This window comes from Aptenodytes forsteri, unplaced genomic scaffold (assembly GCF_000699145.1).
Source record: "Aptenodytes forsteri isolate BGI_AS27 unplaced genomic scaffold, ASM69914v1 Scaffold236, whole genome shotgun sequence".
In the NCBI taxonomy this organism is placed as follows: domain Eukaryota; kingdom Metazoa; phylum Chordata; class Aves; order Sphenisciformes; family Spheniscidae; genus Aptenodytes; species Aptenodytes forsteri.
This window is the reverse complement of record NW_008794456.1, coordinates 347,204-352,394: the sequence shown is the minus strand read 5'-3', so window position 1 is coordinate 352,394 and position 5,191 is coordinate 347,204.

Genomic DNA, 5,191 nt, shown 5'->3' with positions numbered 1-5,191 from the left:
GCCGGGCTGCACTTCACCCCGGAGCCAGTGCTGTCGGAGCCGGTCTGGGGTGAGGGCACCTGCCTTTCCTCCCCGGCCTGCTGCTGGTCGTTGACCTGGGCCTATGGAAATCGGAGACACGGGGGCACTGAGCAGCCGCCTTCCTCTTCCCTGCCCGAGCCTCTCTCAGCAGCGCCCCAAGCTTCTGGAATCGCGTGGCTCCCGCCGTACGTTTCTCCGGCGTATGTTCAGCCTCTTCCACAGCCCCCGCTGAACGCGTGGATTCCCTCTGCTGAGTTCCTCTTCGAGGTGTCCTGGGCTTGACTGGGAGCCGATGGCTGCCCCAGTTTTCCAGTGGAAACCGGCACGGAGCATAAGACGAGAGGCACTGACTCACAGGGGTTGTCCCTGCTGCCGTCTGGAACGACGTTCGCTTTTGGAGCGGCAGCGTTAACACCTGGTACCTCCAACAAGCTTACTTTCCTGGGGGTACAGTGAGTCAGCGTCCCCAAATGCAGGCTTCCCCCCTTAACTATGGCCTGCGGTGCTGGTGCTGACCTGAAAAGGAGAGTCTAAAAAGCTCTCTCACCTTGGGTGGCCCTGCGAGGTTTCGGCACAGGGAGCTCCTGTTGCTCGGGGCTCACCCGTACTCTTGCCCATGAAGCACCTTTGACCGGGTCGCAGGCTTCTCTCCGAGGAGACAGAAGACGCCTTTAAGAGCTGCCGCATTATTTCCTGAAAATACCAAAGCAGATGCCAAACCTAACCACAACGTCGGCCAGAAACGCTGTTGCTGCGTCACGGTGACTGCCGCCAAAGCACGTATGGCATAAAGCAGGCCTGTGACCAGCTCTGCCCAAAACCACACCATTTGCTTGTGCGGTGGAGCTGCCGAAACCGCCGCATCTTGCTGCAAATGTGGCAGACGGCAGGCACCCACTCGGCTTCTTTTTTTAGCAGACCCGGGAGTGGGCTGAGCAGCGCCGGTGGACTGGCTGCCGTGCAGATCTGTCTGGCTGTGCTGCTTTGAAGTCGCTCGGGCGTTTGTCTTTCTCGTTGTGTTTGAGATCCCGCAGACGCTTTGCGTACGTCCAGCAAAAATGATTCACTGGTGCTGGATTTTCTGACAAAGCTGGCCTGACACAGAAATAGGTTGCTGGTCTTCGTCTCCAAACCTGTTTCGGTTCCTCTCCAGCACATCACAGCCTTGGAAACTCTAAAAACCTTTAAAAGTTAAGACTTCCACTTATTCTTGGCTTTTGAAACCTGCTTAGAGCCGTCTGGTCCCTGCAACCCGTGACTTCTGTAGACCACAGGCATTCCTTACTCCCGCCACAGCACAGCAAGGGGAATTAAGAAGCTAGGATCATTTTGGAGAGTTGGAAGCTGTATTTCCTAAACTTCTGAATCAAATTTACAGCTAAATTGTACGATCCGTGCCTGTTGTGCTATTCTCGGGCCAGCCCGAAGACCTTCACTGACAAGGTACTCCGGGAGGGAAAACCTGCTGTAAATGAAAAGACAGGATCCGCTTTTATGGTGAGACCACGGGACTCTGACAGAGTTAACCGGGGTTTTAGGAGCATCCCAAGGGCGGGCTCTGCCCGGCACCTGCTGTGGAGACTTTAACACCTTGGTGGGAAAGAATCGTTTGGGTCAAAGGCTTTACAAAAGAAAGAGAAGATGAGCGCTCTGCCTACATGGAGTTTGAATGCCGTCCTGCTCCCGTGGTGCTGCCCTGGACGCTTGTAAAACGTAACAGTCGAAAATAAGAAATTAAATTTGAGTCAAAAGCCACTGAGGTCCGGGCGCAAACAAGGCTGGAATCTCATTTGCTAAATACCCAGTAGCAATTACAGCAGCACTGTCTTAAAAGGCATCGTTAAGATGGTAAAATTAAACAAATTAAGCACTCAGACCTTTGGGAATGTAAACATTCAGGCTGTTTGTGCAACCTGATCTGTCTGACGTATCCTGCTGTCCTGACACAAGCTCCCGTTAGGCGACAGGACACTTGAGCCCCGGCAGCTCTGCTGCGTGAGTGGGGTTGGGCACCTGGAGGACCTGTTTGCTGCAGGACTTGGCCTCATTTCTTGCAAAATTTGGGAGACGCAAAGGGATTGAAATGAAAGTCTTAAGAGTTTCGTAAGAGCTTCAGCCAGTGTCAGGTCCTATCCTTGCTCCTGCGGAGAAATCCGCAAGGGATGCTGGACGGATCTCTTAATCCAGCTCGTTTTAGGTGTTCGCTGGTTCTCTGCCAAACTTTCTGTGCTCCCGACTCGGTTCCAGGTGTGATGTAGGGTGCTCGGAGCCGCAGCTGAAGTCACGAAGCTGCCCTTTGCAAACGCAATGCTAAGTAGCCCAAGGATATGTTGCCAGGCGTCGCTTTTGGAAACGGTTTTGATCATTTTAACCGTAAAATGACACAGATGACAAGCATACAGAATTTCATTCTGGACATTTAAAACACGGACAAGGGATGTCCGTGTGAGAACACCACAAGGCATCTTGCTCTTTCTAAGGGTGCTTAGTAATCCCAAACTGTCTTTACCCCTTTAGCTCTTAGACGTGATGCTCCGGGTCAAAACAAGAGAAGGTCCCCGAAAGAGACGTACGCGTGACCAGAGCACAAAACCTGCTGCCAGAACAGCTCCAGGAGATACCCGAGAGCTCAGCCCAGCACCTCGGCGTGCAGGAGAGACGGGTCCGTGGCGGCAGGAGCCCGAGTGCCTTCTGCAGCGCCGGCCCCGAAGCTCACCATAAACCACCCGCTGTTTCACGAGGGTTGTGGGGCTGCGGGGGGAAGACTCTTGGGGTGTAGCCAGAAAGCGAGAAGAGATGATTTTTCAGACCTGCAATCCGCTTTCAGATCAAGTGGTCGCCGAAGCTGAGACAGTCGCTGCTGGGGAGCAGGCACACGTGTAATGCAGGGTTCTGGGTAAATCTTGTAGAGGAGATGTAAATCACGGGGTCAGGAAGGAGCCGATGCAGCCAGCGTCTCCTTATGCGAAGGACTTCACTCGGGCAGGTTTTTGGCTGCTTGACAAAATTCCCTGGCTCCCAGCTGCTCTCCCATCCCCATCATATTGTCAAGCCTTGCCCACGGTCTGCGTCTTCCACCCGACCTGGTCCCACTCCAGGGCTGACAGGTATTAATAGTCCTTCAGGCTGTGAACGCTGGGACCTGGCTGGTGGCTGCAGAGCCCCGCGTGCTCTTTGCCTGACGCATCGGTATTTGGCAACTGTGCCTGCTCCGCGTGACGGCGTGGGTTGCCTCAGCCCGCAGCCGGGCCTGGGAACGGATTGGATGCGATTAATTGCTTTTACGTCTTCGGATGTCCAGTCCCTCCGCCCGGCATATGGGGCTGTGGGGAGAGTGGGAATTCAGGCACTTCCCCTACAGAAGAGACGTAGCAGGTCTGCCGCTTCCCTCTGAAGCATCCTGGGTGAGTCGTTTGCGATTACACCTTGCAGGAAAGGTGTGTGTCACCCCCAAAAAAAAAAGGGGTGAGAGCCAGGGCGGGGGTCGGAGGAGTGGGAGAACCGCAGCCCAGACACGCGGTCGTGTTACGGCTCGGTGAGTTTGGGCGTCTTCTGTGCCACCACAACTACCCAAGGCGTGCTCCTGTCGATCACAGCGACAAGGAGGTGGCCGTTAATGGATGCTGCACGCCTTGGAGCTGTGAAAGCCCCAGCTGACAGGGAGAGCCCCTGTCGAGGAGCTCTGGACCTCCATCTGGTTTGCTGGCTCTTCGTCTCGCCGTGCCTGAGGACGGAGGCGGCCGCGCTGTGCGTTCGGAAGAGCTGAGCTCGGGATGACGCCCATCCGGATCCCACAGCCCCGTCTTCCTCATCACCCACACGGGAAAGTCCCTGCACCCGTTCTGATGCACAAGCGCGCCTGGGCTTCCCGGGAGAAGAGCCTGCACACCCTGGCAGCGTGCCGGATCCGTGCCCCGCTGTGCCATCCTCCTGCGGGGAGAAGGTGGCACCGGCACAGCCCCCCTCCTGCAGACCCCCCCTGCAGCTTCCTCGGGTCCCTGCGCCCTCCCCACTGAGCAGAAACACCCAAAAGGGCTGTAAAAACGACCGCGGTTTCTCCTGCCCCAGCAAAAAAACCCGCTTGCCCTCGAAGCACGTCCTGTTCGGCCGCAAGCGGCGGCTTAGCAGATGTTTCAAAAGCAGCTTAAAAAGGACCTGAGCGGTGGCGGTGCAGCCAGGTCCCTCTGTCAGGGGGTGTTTATGGATGCTGGAGACTTAAGGACGCGTTTGTCCGCTCTGCTTCCCTCGGCAGCCGTGTGCCCCAGCCCCTGCCGCTCTACAGGGAAGGAGCCGAACTTGAGCGGGGGAATATGTTTCCTTCACTCTCTGCTGGCACATCCATCCCCGCTGGAGCCGCCGGGCTGAGCTGGGAGCTTTCCCGGCAGATGGTGCCTCTGAGCCGGCAGAGCTGCAACCCGCAAGAGCTGCAGCCAGCCCGGGATCCTCCACGGCCGGCCAGGCTCTCCGGGCTGGCTGCTTGAAGGACCGGCTTCCCGGCCAGACATCCCAGGGCTTGAAATTACCGCCCCCCCCACACACACACCCCCGGGACTGCCCCTTAAGATCCATTTTTGCCACGACTGTACGTCTACTCCCCACCTCCTGCCGCAGATGCTCTGCTCAGTTTGGATGCTGAGCTTCAAAAAAATCTCACAGGAGTGAATTTTAACGCTCGGTTTAAATAGCGGTAAAGTGGGGCAAAGCCTGGGGAGGTGGGACGGGCTCAGGGTTGCGTCGGCGCAACGAGATCGTGAGCGCACAGACGAAGCCACGCGTGTAAATGAGTCTGTCGGAATAAAATGAGAGTATTGAGCTCGGCAAGATTAAAAGGCAGTTTCGGAGTGGGAGCAGCACCTTGCAGCGGCACGGCACGGGGCAGGGCGACCCGGCGGGGAGCCCAGCCGCGGTGGGAACCCCTCCGCTTGCTTTCCACATGGCTCCGAGGAGCAGGAACGAAACGGAGGAGAGAAGGGGGGTGTCGTCGTCCCCCCCAACAGAGGAGCAAAACGTGCCGCCCTGCCCCTTCTCGTGTCCGGCTCCTCGGTGGGTCCTTTTGGCCTCTGCCCGCGCAGGGGGATGCGGGAGCAAAGCCCCCCAGCGAGGCAGCAGCTCTGACAGCGGAGGATCGCCCCTCGGTCCTACCCAGGCTGGCCGGGGGCGAGGGCGGGGG